The sequence below is a fragment of the Odocoileus virginianus genome, chromosome 5, assembly GCF_023699985.2.
Source record: "Odocoileus virginianus isolate 20LAN1187 ecotype Illinois chromosome 5, Ovbor_1.2, whole genome shotgun sequence".
NCBI lineage: Eukaryota > Metazoa > Chordata > Mammalia > Artiodactyla > Cervidae > Odocoileus > Odocoileus virginianus.
The window spans coordinates 5,415,332-5,436,713 of NC_069678.1; the positions used below are offsets into that span (position 1 = coordinate 5,415,332).

Consider the following 21,382-nt stretch of genomic DNA (forward strand, 5'->3'; position numbering starts at 1 on the left):
CCTGGGTTGGGAAGATCCCCTGGAGAAGGAAATGACAACCCTCTCCAGTATTCTTGCCTGGAGAATATCCTGGGCAGAGGACCCTGGCAGGCTACAGTCCATGGGGTCACAAGAGTTGGACACGACTTAGTGACTAAACCACCACCAGTGTACGAAAAGAGTTTGTTTACATATCTTCCCAAATAAACTCTAACATCTTATTCATCTTTGTAACCTCAGCCCTTAGTTCAGGACCTTATGCATGTTATTGTTGTTGCTGCTGTTTAGTTGTTAAGTCATGTCTGACTCTTTTGTGACCCCATGGACTGTAGCCTGCCAGGCTCCTCTGTTCCTGGGATTTCCTAGGCATTAATACTGGAGTCAATTGCCATTTCCTTTGCCAGGGGATCTTCCCGACCCAGGGATCAAACACTCGTCTCCTGCATTGTAGGCAGGTTCTTTACCACTGAGCCACATGGGAAGCCCCTTATATATAGTAGGTGCTTAATAACAACTGAGATAAATGGAAGTTGAACTGAACAGGAATTCATATTTGTGTGTGAAAAGGCAGATCTTGGAATCTGTGTGGTAGGGGAGGGTGACTTGGGGTCCAGAGACTGTGAGCTGAGAAGGATAAAGAAGATGCAAATATGATTCAAGGGCATGTCAACAAGGAAAATGTGTGTGTGTGTGTGTGTGTGTGTGTGGCTGTGCATGTGTGTGTATGTGCATATGTGCAAGCTTAAGAGAAAGAGACAAAGATTATAAGTACAAAGAAAGAATAAGTGGAGAGAAAAGGGGAGGGAGGAGGACTTCCCTGGTGGTCCAGTGGTTAAGAATCCGCCTGCCAATGCAGGGGACACCGGTTTGATTCCTGGTCTGGGAAGATCCCACGTGTCGCAGAGCAACTAAGCCTGTGTGCCACAACTACCGAGCCCCGTGCGCCCAGAGCCGGTGCCCTGCAGCGAGAGAAGCCACCACAATAAAAAGCCTGCACGCTGCAACTAGAGAGGAGCCCCTTCTTGCCACACTAGGGAAAGCCCGCGTGCAGCAGCAAAGACCTAGCACAGCCAAAAAGAAACAAACAAGTAAATACAATTTTAAGATAAGAAAAAAAAGGGAGGGAGGAGACAGGTAGAAGGAGGGATGGGGAGAATCCCATAGATTGGACCTTTCCACTGTCATAGAAGGCACACAATTAGCCATAAGAGAAGCTGTGGCTATGATGTCCATGTTTGGCTTTGCCTGGGGCTGGCGCTGGCTTGGGAGATAACTTGTATCTATAGACTCCAGAGATTTTGCATTTCTTTCTTGATTTCAGGGTTACTTTTTCCACCTCTGTGAGCCCTTCTGGCTACAGAGGACTTTTATTGCCTTGATAAAATAAAATACTAGCTGTTCTTAAACGTGTCATTCTATTCAGGGAACACAGCGTCCCTATTTACTTTGCAAGGCGCTTTCTTTCCCCAGAGAAATAAGCTTTGGCTGTGAGTCCGAGGGCCTCTGGGAGGTGTCATTTGCTAAAGGCATTCAAATCAATACTTCCCCACCCCAGAGCAGAAGCAGGCCTGAGGCTGGAAAGAGTTCTTCATGTCCAAGAATCTGAAGAGTCCCACTTCTCCCAAGTGGCATCTTGAGGAGCTGACGCAGAAGAAAAAACAAAAATAGGTGGAACGACAGCTCTAGCCCAGCACTTGCAGCTGGCACTCGTGAGGAGAGAGAGTCTCTTTTAACGCTGCTCTTCAGCAGCAGAAGTGGGCGGCTGAGCTCTGCCCCCTGAACCTGGTTTCAGGTTTGGGTCTGCCCAGCCCAGCTTGCTGCTATTCAGTTGCTCAGTCATGTCTGACTCTTCATGACCTCATGGACTGCAGCACACCAGCTTCCCTGTCCTTCACTATCTCTTGGAGTTTGCTGTAACTCATGTCCATTGAGTTGGTGATGTCATCTAATCATCTCATCCTCTGTTGCCCTCTTCTCCACCTGCCCTCCATCTTTCCCAGCATCAGGCTCCTTTCCAGTGAGTCAGTTCTTTGCATCAGTTCGCCAAAGTATTGGAGCTTCAGCTTTAGCATCAGTCCTTCTAATGAATATTCAGGGTTGACTTCCTTCAGGATTGACTTGTTGGATCTCCTTGCTGTCCAAGGGACTCTCAAGAGTCTTCTCCAACACCACAGTTCAAAAGCACCAATTCTTTGGCTCTCAGTCTTCTTTATGGTCCAACTCTTACATCCGTACATGACTTCTTGAAAAACCATAGCTGCGACTAGATGAAACTTTGTCTGCAAAGTAATGCCTCTGCTTTTGAATACGCTATCTAGGTTTGTCATAGCTTTTCTTCCAAGGAGCAAGCGTCTTAATTTCATGGCCCAGCCTAGATCCAGGCTTATAGGAGCAGCAGGTGGGCCAGGCTGGACTACTAGGGGAGCCCTGGCAGCCAAGTCAATGCCCTCCTGCTCATGTCTGCTTACTCTAGTGAGCATGCTTTTGAGGACCTGCTCTGTGTGGGCACCACACTGGGTATCAGAACATTAACATGCCGAAGACTCATCCTTGCCCTTGAGAGGGTTACAGCATGGTGGAGGAGTCAGGTCATCAGTAGTTTCTGCACAAAGTGGTAAGTGTTCCTTGGGAAAGAAACTCAAGATGCTTCAGCGGGAGGAACAACTTTTAAAATAGTGTCAGCACAATACTGCAAGCCCAAGGGACAAGCATGAACTGAGAACCAGAGGAGACAAGTGACAGGCTGTGCAGGCTGCCTGAAGGAGAGATGTAAGGAGGAGATACAGGAGGTAGGGCATCCCGGGAGGATGATTATGACTCCTCAACCACACAGTTTCCTTTCTTCTTGCCTTCCTTTCCTACTCTGATCTTTTGGTCAAAAGATATAAATTGGAGGACTTCCCTGGTGGTCCCGTGGTTAGTCCACTTGCTAATGCAGGGGCCACAGATTCAATCTGGGAAGATTCCATATGCTGCAGGACAGCTGAGCCCGTGTGCCACAACTACTGAAGTCCATGTGCTTTAGAGCCTGTTCTCTGCAACAGGAGAAGCCACTGGAATGAGAAGCCCAAGCATAACTAGAGAGTAACCCCTGCTTGCCACAACTAGAGAAAGCCTGCACGCAACAACAAAGACCCAGAGTAGCCACAAACAAATAGATAAATAAATACAATAGCACTTAATAATTATTAAAAGGGGTCCAGATCTGAAGGGTGAGGGAGGGATAGGAGGAAAGAATTCTTCCCCAGGCCTTGCTGTCCAAGTCCCTGGCCACCACCCAGCAGGGCCTTTCTCACTGAGGACAGCGCCCTCCAGGAGCTCCAAGGGCTAGCTGACATGCACTAGGGTGTGAAGACCTGAGCCAGAGCAGAGCAGGAGACAGAGGGCCGGCCAAGGCGCACAGCCCCATGGAAGGCCGGGAGGGCATTCTTATTTCCTTCTCGACTTCCAGCCAACCGAGGCAGTACACAATTATTTACTTTCCCTTCCTTGATGACTGCTTCTCAAACATATTGGTTGTTTTATATCCTCTGGGCGTAGCAGCGTTGGAACATTCTGTCTTGGGAGGCCGTCCCTTCTTGGAAAGCATTCAGAAGGAGCTGCCCTTTCTGGCTTAGGGTGAAGGCAACCTCAGATAGATGCTGTTTCAGTCGAGTGCTTTCTGGCTGCTGCTGCCTATGGAAGAAGGCTGAACCACTGGGAATCGGGAAGGAATCTGCCGTCACTGATTCTGGAGAGGGCAGCCAAAGACTTGATAGAACCAGTCATTTTAGATAGAGCTGTTATCTGTCAGTTCTTACTGAAAGACAGTTTCAGTCCATCAGAGCTCTTCATGCAGGTGTCTCAAGGCACAGATAGATTGCCTTCATAAAATGAGATAAATTACACTGCAGGGCTTGCTGCCTGTCCTTTCTCTTCCTTCTGGGTGTGACGGTAAGACTTCCAAGGTCCTGGAGGAGGGGACTCAATTCCAGGCAGTAAGCCTTACAACCCAGCAGTGGTTCCCTCCAATTTGCAGAATAAAATTCAGTTCCCCGCACTCCCACCCCAGGCATTGCTACCTTTTGCTTTTCATTACTAGTGGGCAGATGAAGTGGGGGAGCGAGGGGCTGGGGGATGCTATCCATAACCAAGCAGTGGACAAACTGTATTTTGCATCTTTGTGGCTCCAATGAAACAGATCATCATGGATGGCTATTTGAAATGAGAATGGGAAATCCCACTTTGACCTTCCCCTCATATCTGGGCTCAGCACCCTGAATAGTCAAGACTGTTTCCTGCTTACCTGGTGTGTGTGTGTGTCTGTGTATGTGTGTGTGTGTGTCTGTGTGTACACTCAGCCCCTCAGTTATGTCTGACTCTTTACAACCTCAGGGACAGTAACCCACCAGCTGGGCCTATAAAACACTACTGCTGTGGATGCACCCTGGCTATTCTAAATACAGAGAGAAATGGACCCTTATCATTTGTTTCTTAAATGTGCTGGGCTTTTTGCTGATGTTGTTTCTTTTTCCCTTTTGACTGATGGTCAGCACACCTGCATCTTAGACTATCCTTCTACAACTGTCCTTCAGTACAATCAATATGCACTTGATATTGTTATGACCTTGTGAAATGACCTTGCGATTTTTCACACTTTCAAGACTAGGTACTGTGCAGGAAGGTTTCTCCTAACTGTATAACCTCTCTCTGAACCAGCACACTCTGGTCTCCTTGCTGGTTTCTTTGCTAGCAAGACTATAAACTTGGACATATACTCCAGATCAACTTACTTAAGGTATTTAAGGTCTTGACATCACCCTGCCCTTGGGGCACACCAAGCTATAAAGATTTTCTCAGCCTCCTCCTTCCTAGGCACTTTCAAGTGTATGTAGGGCAGCTAAGTCTCTAGCTTCAGTCCCATGCCCACTCCATCCCCTCTTCTTTGTTTTAATCTGCTTACTCCTATTTGTCTTTCAAGACTCATCTCAAGGGCATCTCTGAGAAGCCTCTCCTGATGGACTCTCCACTCATCCTCACTCTCTCCATACCAGGGTAGAGAATCCTCTGTGCTCTCATGACCACCTTACTTACATCTGTCATTCGACACCATGAGAAAAATACAATATTAAAAACTTGCCTAGATTGATAATGTGATTGTGACAGACATGAGAAATATTAACAGCTAATATCGACTGTGTGCTAACTGGTTACAGTCATGTCCGACTCTTTGCAACTCTGTGGATTGTAGCCCGCCAGGTTCCTCTGTCCGTGGGATTCTCTAGGCTAGAATACTGGAGTGGGTTGCCATGCCCTCCTCCAGGACATCTTCCCAGCCCAGGGATTGAACCTGCATCTCTTACATCTCCTGCATTGGCAGGTAGAGCTCTTTACCACTAGTGCCACCTGGAAAATGTTGATTGAACATTTGCTATTCAGCAGGTAGCATTCCAAGAGTTTTACACAAATGATGTCATTACAGGTTGACAACAGCTCTGTAGCAGACACTCCTGTTGCCTCCCAAACCACCCATTCCTTTCTTCACGTCTGGCTGAACCCTAATTTCATTTGGGTGTCTACCACTCTTCCGAGTAACTTAAGGAAAGCTATATCCCAATTGGTCTAAATCAATTATTTATTGTGAGTCCATTTCTCTTAGAGTGATTGGTTTTAGCATAGACAGGGAATAAAATCCTGGCCCTGAGACAGGAAGAGAAGTCTAATGAGTAGGGGAAAGGGAAGTGCTTCTCAATAATTTCTGGATGCCAGAAACTTTGGTGATCAGTTACAATTTAGGAGGGGAATGAACCTCAGAGCAAGAAAACATAAAGAAAGTGTCAGAACCAAGAAATGGAAAGTAATTGAGTCTTTGATGGAGTCATTGATTACTGAGGTAACCAACCCAGAAATATCAGGACTTTTTTTAATGTGAGGAGATAGATTTTCCTTATTGCTTAAATTGAATTACTTATAGCCCAGAACATCTTAATCATTGCAAAATTAGTTAGAATGTTCTATTACTATTTCCATTTCACAAATGAGATAATTGAAACTCAAAGAGCTTAAGTAAGTTGTTTACTCAAGACTAACTGCATATAAAAAGTTAACTAACTCTAGGGCTTTTAGACTCCACATAGTGCTCACACTCTGAGTGTGAGAGCCCAATCTTACCTGGTTTTTTTTATCCTTGCATCTAGCTGGCATACCATAGGAGCTCAAAGACTTTTTGAATAGTGAGTACTTTGTGGTCTGAACTTTTATGGCCATCCTCCCCTTAACATCACTGAAATATAAATCTCCTGAAAAGAAACAGAAAAATATGCTTCATTTGGGTCCTATACACTATAACTGGGTCCCCTGAAAATCAAGTTAAAAAAGGAAGCAATGCAACAGTATTACCAACAGAAAAGTAGATGAAAACAATTCCTTAGAACCTCTCGACTCCAACATAATTGCCACTTGGGGGGGATTCCCTTATAGTCCTTTTTATATGCATACTGAACAGTTTGGTAGATGCATAAAAAGCACTTGATAAAAGTTGATAGTCATTTGTAATTTTAGAAAAAAATCTAATTTTATCAAACTAGAACATTAAGAACATTTTTTAACCTTTTAAAACATTTCATCGAAAAACAACTACAAACATCTAATTTAATGTTGGAAGTTTAAATGATCTTTAAGTTCAGGCTCAAAACCATCACTGCTTCACTACTTATACTCCACATTATATTGAAAGTCCTAGTTGGTGGATTAACAAGAGGAAAGTAAATAGAAGTTGAATAGACAAGAAAGGAAGATACAAAGCTGTTATTATTCACAAGTAATACTATTATCTACAAAAAAGGAAAAAACAAGAGAATCTGTAGAAACACTATCAGCATTAATAAAAAACATTCTGCAAAGTTGTTAGATAAATATGCAAGTACAGATAACATTCCAGTATACCTGCAACAATTAGAAAATATAATAAAAAATAGTACTTTCAATAACAATGAAACTTGTGAGTTTCCTAGCAATAAAAGCCACAAGAAAAGGATATACAAAATCTCTATAGATAAAACTGCCATAGTTTACTGAAAAACACAAGTTCTAAAAATGTGAAATATGAAGCACTTATCAGTTGACTTCAATTATTATAAAATTTCCAGTCCTTCCCAAGTTAAACTATGAAATCAACATGAAGAATAGAGGGGCACTTGACTTATCAGACATCAATAATTAAAGCTATAGCAATTAAGATTTCAAAAGCATGGGTAGATAGTGCTTCTCAAACTTTCAGGCCCCCAGGAATCCTCTGGGGATCTTGTTAATCCCAGATCTTAATTGAGAAACTCGGATTGGGCTTGAGATGCTGCAGTCCCAATAAGATACCAGGTGATATTGATGCTGCTGGTCCATGAAGCACCACTTGGAAAAGCAAGAAAGTAAATAACTGAAAGAACAGAATAATGAGCCCAGAAACAAACCCATGTATTTATGAAAGCGTGCTATATGACAAAAATGGCATTGCAGATTAGTAGGGAAAGTGGATTATTTAATAGATTGGGTTGACTCAAAGTCCTTATGAAAGGGACATCACAAGCTGAAATCAAGATTTCTGGGAGAAATATCAATAACCTCAGAAATGCAGATGACTCTAAGGGCAGAAAGTGAAGAGGAACTAAAGACCCTCTAGTTGAAGGTGGAAGAGGAGAGTGAAAAAGCAGCTTAAAACTCAACTTTCAAAAAAGTAAGATCACGGCATCTGATCCCATCACTTCATGGCAAAATGATGGGGGAAAATCAGACACAGTGACAGACTTATTTTTATGGGCTCCAAAATCATTGTGGACAGTGACTGTAGCCATAAAATTAAAAGACGCTTACTCCTTGGAAGAAAAGCTATGACCAACCTAGACAGCATATTAAAAAGCAGAGACATAAATTTGCTGACAAAAGTCAAAGTTATGGTTTTCCCAGTAGCCATGTATGGACGTGAAAAGAAAGATGAGCAAGGAAGAATTGATGCTTTTGAACTGTGGTGTTGGAGAAGACTCTTAAGAGTCCCTTGGACTGCAAGGAGATCCAACCCATCCATCCTAAAGGAGATCAGTCCTGAATATTCATTGGAAGGACTGATGCTGAAGCTGAAACTCCAATACTTTGGCCACCTGATGCGAAGAACTGACTCACTGGGAAAGACCCTGATGTTGGGAAAGATTGAGGGCAGGAGGAGAAGAGGGTGACAGAGGATGAGATGATTGGATGGCAGGCATCACTGACTCAATAGACACGAGTTTGAGCAAACTCCAAGAGATAGTGAAGCAACAGCAACATAGGAATGTCAAAGTTAGAGAGACCTTCAAAGATTATACACAGCTGGCTTTGAAGATGGAAGAAGGATCTTCAAGCCAAGGGTTGTAGGTGGGCTTTAGAAGCCAGAAAATGTGAGAAAACAGATTCTCTTTTAGAGCCTAAAGAAAGAATGTTGATTTTTGCTCAGTGAAAGCCATTTTGGACTTCCGTCCTCCAGGCTGTAACAAACTTGTTGTTTTAAGCCAAGTTTGTGGTATATCATTAGAGGAGCATTGCAGAATAAATGCACATACAGCAAAAGGTACAATAAAACAAAGTGAAAACATAAGCCACAGACTGGGAGAAAATTTTTGCGATGCATCCAGGTGACAAAGAATTAAATGGGAAACTATAAGGAAGACAATGCACATACATCATGAAAAATAATTCAAGAGACCAACCAGAAAAAAATGCAAAGGGTATGTACAGAATTGACAGAGGAAGAAAACTCAGTGATAAAGAAAAATAAGAAAAGATGCACAGCCTCATTAAAAATCCTAGAAATGCAAATTAGAAAAGCAGTGAGATGTCATTTTACACCCATCAGAATTTTTAAATTTTGATAATGCCAACTGTTAATGAGAATGTACAACAATGAAACTTTCATAAAATACTGACAGGAGAGAATATTTTTGTAATGGAGAGAGCAATTGAGTGAGAGCAATTGAGCAATTAGTAATTACTAACTGAGCAATTAGTAAACCTGAAGTCACTCATACCCTATAACTTAAATCTACCTGTACATATTTCATTAGAGACACAATCACATGTGAGTACTTGGAGAAACAAGACTATTCATTAAGGCATTTTTGTAATACTAAACAACTGGAAACAACCTAAACATTCTTCCATGGGCAAATGGGTAAATAAATTATAGCATATTCCCACAATGGAAAACTCACAGCAATTAAAATCAATGAGTCAGCACTTCCTCTCTTACCTAGCTGTATACATAATTATGCCTTAGCTGGCTTTCCCACCTGTGGTGTCTTCCCATTTTTGTACAACTGGAAAATATCTGAAAATCTGATCATGCCACTACCTTAGTTAAAAATTCACCAGTGTGTGGGTTTGTTTTTTTTTTTTTTAATTTAATTGTGCAGGGTCTTAGTTGCAGGATGCAGGATCTAGTCCCCTGACTAGGGATTGAACCCAAACACCCTGCACTGTGAGTGCCAAGTCTTAACTACTGGACCAGCTGCAGGTTACAGGGAAGTCCTACCTGCATGTTATTTTCAAGTATAATTTCTAACCAATAGACCACATATGTTTAATGTGTACAATCTGATAAGTTTTGACACACATATAAATGCTGCCATGATCAAGGGAGTGAACACTTCCATTGCCCTCAAATGTTTCCTGTGTCCCTGTAGTCTCTCCCTCAACCTCTCTCATACCCAAATAGCCATTGATCCGCTTCCTGTCACTGTAGATCAGTTTGCCTTTTCTGGAGTTTTATGTAAACAGAATCTTGCAGTGTGTATTCTCTTTTTGTCTGGCTTCTTTCTCTCAGCATAATTACTTTGAGATTCATCCATGTGGCTGTGTAGTTTATCCCTTTTCATTGTGGAGTAGGGTTCCTCTGTATATTTATTTATCCATCCACCTGTTGGTGGACATCTGGGTTCTTTCCAGTTTTTGGCTTTTTTTTTAAAGGCAAAGAATATTTTTTTCAGAAAGACAGCTGACCAAAAAGATGGCAGACCAGTGTCTCAAAATAACTATCTTATCAAAGTCTGGATCCAGTTTTTGACGCTTACAAATAAGGTTGCTGTAAGTCTTTGCACATAAGTCTTTGTGTAGACTTGTGCTTTCTTTTCTCTTAGGTAAATTCATGGAAGTGGAATATTTGGACAGTAGGTGTATGTTTAACTTTCTAAGAACACTGCCATAGTGGTTGCACCATTTTACATTTCCATCAGCAGGCTTCAGTGGGTTTTTAAAAATAATTTCTTCATCTATTTATTTTTGGCTGTTCCGGGGTCGTCTTTGTTGTGCAGGCTTTCCTCTAGTTATGGTAAGTGGGGGCTACTCTCTAGCTGTGGTGTGCAGGCTTCTCATTGCAGCAGCTTCCCCCGTTGCAGAGCATGGGCCCTAGGGCGAGTGGGCTTCAGTTGTTTGGTACACGGGCTCCGGAGATGTGGCTTCTGGGCTCTAGAGCACAGGCTCAGCAGTCGTGGTACACGGGCTTAGCTGCTTTGCAGCATGTGGTATCTTCCCAACCCAAGGATTGAGCCTGAGTCTCCTGCATTGGCAGGTGGATTCTTTACCACTGAGCCCCCAAGGAAGCCCTTCAGTGGGTTTTAAGAATAAGACCTGGGACACTTGTTGCAGCATGAACCTACTGCATAGTACAGGGAACTATATTCAATATCTCATAATAATCTATAATGGAAAAGAATCTGGAAAAGATTATACACACACACATATATAAATGAATCACTTCACTGTACACCTGAAAAATTATAAATCGACTATACTTTGATTTACAAAAAAAGATCTGGGGCACTTGTTAAGCACTGGAAAAAGGGCCTTGGGAAATGTGCCTCCCAGTGACAATTTTATATTTACCTGTGTCACTACTGCACTGGAGTTCACTTCAGTGAAAGCCCCGTTAGTCATGGGGGCTGACCCTGCTCACTCATTTTCGTGTCTCTGAAGCGCAGTCCAGGACTTGGTGCATGCAACTGCTCAGTCCATATTTATTGAATTAACAAATTGCACCACAGTTTTTAATAGTGAAAAACTGGAGACAATTTCTTGGTAAGAAGTGCAGTAAATGATGGTTTACCTATGCTCTGTAATACCATGCAGGTCTTTAAAAAAGAGCACAGTAGAGCCATATTTACTGATGTGGAAAATAGGCTATGATAGACTTTGAGTAGAAAACAACAAAAAGCAAGTTTCAGAATGATTCTTAGAGTGAACCATTACTGTAAAATAAAAAACTGCATATATACAAAATATATTCTCCTGGGCCCAGGGAAAGGTGTGGAATGCATGCTCAGTCATGTCCGTCTCTCTGTGACCCCATGGACTGTAGCCCACCAGACTCCTCTGTCCATGGGGTTTCCCAGGCAGGAATACTAGAGTGGATTGCCACTTCCTACTCCAGGGGATCTTCCCTACCGGGGATCTAACCTCAGTCTCCTGTGTCCCCTACATTGGCAGGGGCATTCTTTATCACTGTGCACCTGGGAAGCCCAAAGCTGTGGAAAGACAGCATCAAACCTTTAACATGCTCTGTGGCGCCGCGGGGCTGGGGAAGGAGACAAGCAAGTCTTAGTACTTCGTAAAGAATTCAGAAAATTTTGCTTTGTTTGAACATTTTATTTTTACAAGTATGTATGAGTTTTGTAAGTCAAACATGTTTTTAAAGAGTACAAGAAAGACAAGAAGCCATCCAAGGGTGGGGGGGGGGGGAGGCAAATCTTGCCAGCACCCCCTTTGTCTCGCCTCATCCCCGTAAGTGCTAGCCTGGGCCTTTGTCTTCTTACCTGTACCCCCACTTTCTCAACTGCACCCTGCCCTCTCCTCTGTGTCCGAATTGTCTCATCTGCAATCCTGTCCTCTCACCTGTGCCCCCTTCTCTTACCAGTTCTCCAGAGTGTGGCTCTTTTGCAGTTTCACAAAGAGCAAAGCCTTTGGAGTGGAGTTCACCGCAAGTCAATTCATGTGAGTGAGTTTACCTTCCCAGCAGGAATGCGAGCTCTCTGGGAAAGAAAGGAATTAACATTTAAAAAAAGAAAATTGAACTCCTAACCCCTGGCAGGCGCATCTCTAGCCCATCCAACCCTCACAAGAACCTTGTAAGATATTTTTATCTCCATTTCACAGAACACTAAGCTCGGAGAGCTTGTCACTCGCTCAGTCTCACAGCAAGGACTCAAACAGAGCTCTGATTGGCCCCTGCTCCAAGCTTTCTGTGCCGTGGCCCAGGGGATGCAGTCACACCACACCCTCCCATGCACTTCCCAGCTCAAAAGTCTGCATCATGATGGAGGTAGTGGATCCTTCAGCCAGCGAATCCATTAAATAGTCTTTGTATTCATTTTCCATTAAAGCTTCATCTCCCCAAAACTTAAAATAGGATTGGCAATTTGCTATGTTTGACCTGATTTCACCCATTAACATAATTTATCAAATTAGAGAACGAGAGCTCTTTATCTCTTGGATAAGGAGCGGGGAGCCCAGGCAATTTCAGGGTGAGGCGACAGGGTACCACTAAGGGTGTGGGGTCCCAGGAGCATTCAGGGAGAGAAAGGAGGAGGGCTGAAGATGGTTCAGAAGTTGAGGTGGGAAAGAGGAAAGAATGTTTCATGGCAGAGTAGAAGGGTCTCCAGGCTTCGTGGAGGAAACCTGGACTCAGAGCCCAGCGCTGCTGCTCATTGGCTGGGAATCTGGGGCAAACCAGTTTACCACCTGAGCTTCTGCTGTCTTCTCTGAAAACTGTGAGAAGCTACCAGTGATGCCAGGGTGATAACATCGTTCTAATGAGGTGATTGTGTGAATGCCGCTGGTTAAGAACCAAAAGAGGGAGACATTTACAATGTTTCACATCTACTGACGCAACGTTATCTTCTTTTCTTTGGATTGAAAGCTCTCAGTCTGAAAGACGGGATGTTATGAAATTGCTGTAAGTGCCTTAAAGTAAAGTGAAAGTCGCTCAGTTGTTTCTGGCTCTTTGTGACCCCATGGACTATACACTCCACGGAACTCTCCAGGCCAGAATACTGGAGTGCGCAGCCTTTCCCTTCTCCAGGGGATCTTCCCAACCCAGGGATTGAACCCAGGCCTCCCACATTGCAGGTAGATTCTTAACCAGCTGAGCCACCGGGGAAGCCCGTAATGGCTTAGAGGCAGATATTATCTTTACACCCTCCCCACTACCCCCATCCGGAGAAGGCAATGGCACCCCACTCCAGTACTCTTGCCTGGAAAATCCCATGGGCAGAGGAGCCTGGTAGGCTGCAGTCCGTAGGGTCGCGAAGAGTCGGACACGACTGAGCGACTTCACTTTCACTTTTCACTTTCATGAACTGGAGAAGGAAATGGCAACCCACTCCAGTGTTCTTGCCTGGGGAATACCAGGGACGGGGGAGTCTGGTGGGCTGAAGTCTGTGGGGTCGCACAGAGTTGGACACGGCTGAAGCGACTTAGCAGTAGCAGCAGCACTGCCCCCATCTCCTGGGACCTAGAATAGTGCCTCCCAGGTGCTCAGAGAGGTCTGCTTGAATGAATGATGAATAAATGAAAACCTGAATTCAACTCATAATGGCTCAAGCAGTGGCCCTGTGCAATAATTGCAGCCATGCTCCTGACCATCCTCCCAAGGGCTCTCCAAGTACAAGCTTATCCTGCAGCAGCTGGGAGCAGCTATTAGGAGTGGGGCATATATGGTGAGGAGAGTTCAGTTTACAGGTAAGAGGAGGCCCCTGAATCATCTCTTTGCTGGCCACAACAGGCCTGGGGCTGCTGCTGGAATAGTCAAGATGGAGACTAGGGAAGGATACAGTGACTGGACAATAAATGGAAAGGGATCTTAAATTATTAGATAAAAGCAAAAGCAACAAACAAAAATAATAAGATCCTCATCAAATAACTTTTTAAAGTACATAACACACACACACAAATTGTGCTTATAGTCACTCTAATTGATGATAACATCTAAGGAGAATGATATTGTGTTTTTTTGTTGGGGGCTTAAGATAAAACTTTTCTGTGTGTGTGTGTGTGTGTGTGTGTGTGTGTGTGTGTGTGTGTATTTTCTCTGTATCCCAGTAAACATGGTGCTGGGTTTTCCATCCATTGATGGTAACACATACTGTTCATCTCCAGCTGCAATTCTTGATTGCTTTTGGCAGAAAAAGCACTGTTTGGGGTTGAGATGAGAGAATGATTTGATACTGACAAAAGATGGATTCTTACAGTGGGCTGAATTATACACACATACATCCTCCTCCCAAAAAAGATACATATACATCCTAATTTCCTGAACTTGTGAATGTTACTTGATTTGAAAAAAGGGATCTTTGGAGATATAGCTAAATTAAGAATCTTGAGATGAGATTATGCTGGATTATCCAGTGGGTCCTAAATACGATGACTGGAGTCTTTATAACACAAGGGCAGAGGGTGATGTAAGACAGACAGAAGACAAGACGCTAAGAGGAGAAGGCAATGTGAAGACAGAGGTGGAGATTGGATTGATGTGGCTACAAGCCAAGGAAGGCCACGGATTGTCATAAGTTACTGAAGCTATGAAAGAGGCAGGGAATGGATTCTCTCCCAAAACCTCAGAAAAAGTCTGGCCCTGCTGACACCACGATTTGGGATTTCTGTCTCCAGAACTGTGAGACAATAAATTATTATTGTGTTGAATCATCCACTGTGGGATAAATTGTTACAGTAGCCGTATGGAGCTAATACAATTCTGAAATACTATTTTCGCATGAATGTTCAAAATGAAAGATACTAACACTCAAATCTCAATCTAAACCTCAGTAGTGAAAAGTCCCCAAGGGAGCCCAGGTCAGTTTCTTGGGCTCAGCAGTTTCTCAGAGTCATTTCCTAGACTCCTTAGGCTCCCCGACCTCTCCAGCAGAGTTTTGCCCCTTTCTCCATATTGTGGGTCTTGTGTAACCCTGCCCAGAAATGTGCTCAGCTGAGCCCCATCCCCCAGTTCTCATGAACATCTAGCACTAAGTCCCACCTACCCAAGTTCAAGGGCTTGGGAAAGTCTGAGATGTCCTTGAATTCCTCATAATTAGTGTATGTCGATTCTGGTTCTGGGAGCATAGGCACTTTCTTTGTAGCACTTTGCTTATACCACAATGTCTCAACACTATTAAGCACCAGATAGCTGAATGCTGAATGGTTAAATCTAGCATATATCTCTATATTACCTGAGTGAATAAATGGTGAAATTGTGTTCTAATTTCCTTCATATCTCCTTTGAAAGTTTCTATGCCCCTAAACACTCAGGGACCCTGTGCTGATCTGTGCTTCTCTCTGGGAAGCCTGTTCTGCTCCTGACATCTCACCCACAAAATGAACCTGTCCCATGCCTGTTGATCTAGGCCTTTCTCTAATGCTACGGACAATTATCAGTAATGCATTAATTAGGTCAGAGTCCAGATTAGAAAAGACTCAGGAAACATGATATCTATCTTAGAGCTATAGCTGAGGAGCCATCCACTTAGAAGAACTGGATGTAGATGGAGGGCAGGTTGAAATTCCAGGTATCTTCAGAGAGTAAGTCAAAGACAAAAGACTGAATCAGTCAGATTTGGTTTTATGTCTGAGAGTCAGAGGTGTATAGCAATAGGGTGGTCTGTCTTATGAGGAAGTGACAGTACCATTTTCGGAAATATTCAAGCAAAACTATCACCTCAATGCTCATCAAGTTCATGCTAGCCTGGACTGGTTGGGTTCCTCTTCCACCTTCACCACTATATGTATGTCCCCTTAGAAGCCACATGATTGGTCAGAAAGGATGCCTTGTCCAGACCAAGCATGGCCATTTCTGGCTAGTCTCAAGTAGCACTGTCCCTGGTTAGAATCTTTAAACAAGCTCTCATAGTCCACTTGAACAAATCCCTTGAATAATGTTATATTTACTTGTATATAGAATCATGATTATTTTGATTTCAGGTAAAAGATATCCAACACAAATCAGTTTAAGGAAGAAAAGGGGAATTTTTTTCATAAAGCAAACATAATTGGTTCAGGTACTTCTGGAGGCCAGAGATGGAGCTGGTCTCAGACACAATCAGTCAGGGCCTGCCTCTCCATCCCCTAACTCTGCTTCCTCCATTCAGAACCCAGGGTTGCAAAGACTACTGACTTCCTCCCAGCCAGTAGCCCAAGGGAACAGGGCAGTACAATTGCTTTCTAGGGAAGAGCTCTGGTTGGCTCAGCCTGGGTCACATGTTCGCCCCTCAGCCAAATCATTGTACCAAGAAATTAGGGACTATGATGGGCCAGAACTGGGCAATTTTCACTATTTTGGCCCCAGAGAGGGGACTGCAATTAGCAGCCAAGTGAGGGTCACATGGATAGATACTTGAAGGAGGTTGCCTGGCAGATACAATAATAGCCATCCATTACTGTGCTTAAGAGTTTACAGAGTGCTTGCACACACATGACGTCATCTGATAGCTATAATCCTGTGAGAAGTATAGATCACACGCTGCTTTTCCTCCACCACATGATTCTGCCTCACCTTACAGAAGCAGCTAGTCCCACATTTAAAATACTGTGAATTTCTTAAAGAACTTTGTTATAGCAGAATAGACTCATTGAATGTCCTTTATTGTCATCTGAAAGTCCTTACACACCACCAACTCAAACTATTTCAACTCCTGACGGTAGAAAACTCCCTTATGAGTTTTCAGAAAGCAGATCCTCTAGGATTAGCACCTCACATCACACAGAGAGTAAATCAGTAGCAAAGCCATCACTCCACTCCCTGGGGACCCACTCCTGAAGCAGGGATCCTCCTTCTCTTCCCCAAATTCTTCCTTGGCTGTTTCTTTGCCAGAAAAACCAGAGATGCCACGAGGAAAATCAGACAGGTGTTATCTCAAGCAGAACTGCAGACAGCAACAGGTCATTTGCTGAACTGTACACTCATTTTCATTCTTTTGTTAATCCATGCATCTGTTCATTCACACACCAAAATTGTATTGAGCACCTGTATACTGATTAGTGATCAGGCAAAGCAATTTTAATAAAGAGATCCCAAAGCAGAATAGCTTAAGAAACATAGAACTGTATCTGTCTCTCACATAAGAGCTGTCCAGGGGCTGGGGGGTTTTGCCAAGCACCCAAGTTTCTTCCATCTTTTTTCTCTTGTTTCTCTGCTATACCTGTACCCAAGCTCATAGGAAAGGGAAAGCACAAAAGGACACACTACTCTGTTATTAGGAATGGGAAGTGGATGACTGCCTGACTTTTGCTCTCAACTCTTTGCAGAAGCTCTGTAGGGCCATGCCTAGCTGCAAAAGAACTGGGAACTGTAGCTCCAGCTAGGCAGCCATGGACTCAGTCAAGACTTACTCAGAGGAAGGAGGGGAGAATGAGTAGTTGGAACAGTAGCAGTGTCTGCCCCAGTCTGCTCCACACAATGCAGGGTGCTAGGCAAGATGACAATTGCACAGAACTGCTCTCAGGTTGCTTGTAGACTCATAGGAATGAAGTGCCTTGTCCCTGGTAGCAATACAAGGCAGTAAGAGGAGGAGAAACGCAGAGGCAATACAAAGAGCTGAGAAAATTCAGAGGAGGAGGGATGACTTGAACTTGAGATCTTTAGATTGACTCCTAAAGGAGGTGGCATTTGAGCTGTTTGGCCTGGATATAAACTTGAAAATGGAAATGGGGTGAGGCTAGCAAGCAGCGCAAGGAGCAGTGATCACTGCAAATTGCAAATCGAAGAGTAGGTTTGCACATGAATGAGGGACTTGACTACCCCTTCCTGACAGCACTACACACCCACTCCCCACCCCCCACTTCTGTATCCATCTGCTTTAGCATCTGCCAGTCACGGGCATCCCCCTTGGTCTTGGAAGATACAGAGGCATGCAGATTTGCAGAGTATTTTTCTAACTGTGGCTTGGTGGCTCTCCCTTAAGCCATCTTCCATCCCTCCAGTGCGAGAGAGGCCTCGAGGCCTAAGGAGACAGGCCAGGCTATGAGTCAGAGTCGAGAGACCTGCAGTCTAATAACTTATTCATGACAAACCTTTTCAGAGCTTTGCAGTTTACAGAGCGTGCTGACCTGTAGAATTTTATTTGCTTCTCATCTCAACTCAGAGACTGGCTCAAGGAAGACATCAGACAGGAAAAATGCTTTGAAAAATCAGCATTGCTACAGAGTGAAAAGCATCACTATAGCAACGCTAAAATCTTTTTATTTCAAACTTCATTGATTCAGAATTGGTGGTAATTTGCACAAGTGTCCAGGCTGAAAATTTTCTTTCTGCTCACTATAACTAAAAAGATTTGCTAAGCAAACTAACAGCGTGGCCAAGATTGCCAGTAGCCGTTTATAACCCACGGAAGACAGCCATTTTCCGTGGGAATTGTGGCACTATTGTAAGCGTATTGGCCTTTAATTAATTTTGAACAATGCCCTTTTCATTAAAGTAGGTTTGGCGGGATTTCTACAAGGCAATAAAACTTGGTTAGTCATTTGTTTGAGCTTCTGAATACTCTAAAAGAGTAAGAAAATTGCTAAGCAAATGAGTTTGGGGCCTCATAGAGAGAATATGTTCAAGAAAAGACTGGACAACCACTTGGCAAGGATGTTGAAGAGGAGATTCTGGCACCAGTGTGCAGTTTGGATTAATTCTGGCAGTGAAAACACTTCCTTTTCCTTTCCCCTAAAATCTCCATAAAAGCTCCATCAGGCTGACTCACAGAGCGCTTCTGCTTGCAGGGAGGGTGAATCCTCTTGATTTCTCACCTCTGATCTCCACTCCTCTCAAGGCATCACTGATGAGGCACTGGAGAGATCCAAGACTTGGGGACATGTAGAACATCTTTGAATCCTGTGTCTATAAGTTTACAGAGAGCTACAATGACAGTTGATGCTTATTCAGAGCTTATTCTGTGGCAGGTCTTGCTAAGTGCCTGTTTTTTACAGATGAGGAAACTGAGGCTTTGAGAGGGTTTTTGTTTGTGAGTGTTTTTTTCCCCCCTCATTGAGTGACTTGAGAGATCTTAGTTTCCCAATCAGATCAGGGATCGAACCTGCACCCTTGGCAGTGAAAACTCAGAGTCCTAACCACTAGACCACCAGGGATTTCCCTGAGGCTTTGAGAGTTTAAGAAACTGGTCCATGAGCATGGCAGTGCTGAGAGTCAGGCCTGGTCTCACAGGTGCAAACAATATGCTTTAATAATCATCCTCTTTACATATCACACCTTAGTATCATCAACCCCCTCTCAGGTCAGTGGAACATGATTCAGTGGTCTTGCTGCATTTTTTTTTCATTTATTTTTATTAGTTGGAGGCTAATTACTTTACAATATTGTAGTGGTTTTTGACATACATTGACTTGAATTAGCCATGGATTTACATGTATTCCCCATCCCGATCCCCCCTCCCACCTCCCCCTCCACCCGTTCCCTCTGGGTCTTCCTTGCTGCATTTTTAATACTTTAAGTCCTTATAAAGATAAGAGGATGAACATCCATCTCCCAACCATAGTTCTTGAAGCCTTAACCAGAGAACTTAGTGATACACCTCTGTCCCAGGGTCCTGGAGCTTCGGGGAGAAGTGGTGGACAGCTGAGGATCTCAAGAAGGGCAACTCCATAAAGAGAAACCTGAACTTAGCAATACTTACTGTGTTTCCAAGTGGATGCACATCTGCTGGGGACATGGAGGGGGCTCCAGAAATCAGACACTGGGGATGAATACAGAGCCACATGAACAATTTACAGCACTTCAGCTTGGCTGTTTTATCTGAAGGTCATGCATTCAACAGACACTTAATGAGCCTCATTCTACACCAGGCACTGGGCTGAGTGTTGGGGACATTGAAAAAGACGAGGCCTCTGCCTCTCAAGGGAAATGACTTGTTGAAAAATAACAATATTCGGAAAATAAGAACAGCAGCACAGAGCGAGGAGCAGTCGGAACAGAAGCCAGCGTGGGTGACTGGCTCTCACTGCAGACTTCTGTAGGGGACATCTATTAAATGTCTATAGTCGTGTTGAAGGGGGTGAGCCCTCTTCCTTGAAGGGTAAGGGTCAAAAGAGACTTCCTGAAGAATACTTTAGTGACTCCTCATGATGACTCTGCAGTCTCACTGACAGATTTGGCCAAGGGGGAGGGACCCTCATTCACCAGGCTCCCTCTCTGCAGCCCCAGGCTCCCCAGGCTGCCGGTCTTGCTGCAAGCACTTAGAGAACGGGCATGATTGATGGGAGGGCTCAAAGGCTGTTCTCTCACCTCAGATAGCCTCTCACTTCGCAGAGGGAGGCTGCATTCTATTTGCGGACAGACTCCTTCTGGCAGAAACATCTAGGATTTGGTCTACCTTGCGGGCCCTGCTCACCTGGGGCACTGTGTTCTCATTCCAGGTTTCTCTGTTATTTGACAGGAGAGAAGCTCCATGAGAAATAGGAACTGCCGTCTCCTGGGGAGGTAGGAAGGAGGAAATGGATGATGGACCTGAGGGGAGACATGGATGGAACTGGAAAAGGGATTCTGATACCAAGTGTCAGTCTGTTACCGGCTGTACCACTGCATAAGCTCTTTTTGAGACCTCAGAGGTCACTGACTTTCCTTCTCTGGCCTTCTCTCTTTTTTAAATTTATTTTTAATTAAAGGATGGTTGCTTTAGAACGTTGTATTGGCTTCTGCCATACATCAACATGAATCAGCCATAGGTATACACATGTCCCCTCCCTCTTGAACTTCCCTCCTACTGCCTGCTAGGCCTTTGCTTAAACGCTCTGAGTTTCAAGAAACAGGCTCTTACCCAGTTTGCTTCAAGTGTAGGCCTCATTTGCATGACTGTGCTTGGTTATGAAGACTACTGGATGCTCATAGGGACCCAGGGACAGCAGGATACTTGGCTCCACAGAGGCCAGAAGAGGGACAAGAGCCAGGACCATAGGACCCAGGACAGTGATAGTCTACTTCTCCCCCCACATCTTGGCCCCAGGGGCCTCCACGTCACCATGGAGACTGCCCTCCCATCCTGGTGTTGCACCGGAATATCCATAAACTTATCCAGCCCCTCAGCTTCCGTGGCATCAGGCCTCCTGTCACCTCCAGGGCCCTGCTACTCTCTGTGGAGTTTTCTTCAGTTTCTCTTTTTCCCCCCAAACCCACCATCACTCTCTTCATAATCTCCAGTTCATATTTCTGCTTCTAGAATTTCTTGCATTCTAGAAGCTGGTTCAGGCAGCTGACATCACAGTGGCTTCCAATGAAGGAATGTCCCTTAGCAAAGGCCTCTGGGCTGGTTCCAAGGTCCCCACATTCCCTGCCTTTCCCCAACCCCCTGAAAAGGGGGCTGTAGGCACTAATGCATTAGGGGACCTGTTCTGCCCAGGTAGGACCTCTGCTTTCAGACTC

General features: G+C 44.2%; 1 long non-coding RNA gene across 1 annotated transcript; it reads right to left on the bottom strand.

The window, feature by feature from the left end:
• Positions 1–11,743: 11,743 nt before the first annotated feature.
• LOC110136385 (uncharacterized) lies at positions 11,744–21,165 on the bottom strand. The gene is made up of 6 exons (XR_002313634.2): positions 20,781–21,165; positions 20,249–20,385; positions 19,641–19,700; positions 18,757–18,847; positions 17,353–17,502; positions 11,744–12,005 (listed from the first exon to the last, which is right to left on the bottom strand). It is a non-coding gene; the product is annotated as an uncharacterized lncRNA (long non-coding RNA).
• Positions 21,166–21,382: the final 217 nt, after the last annotated feature.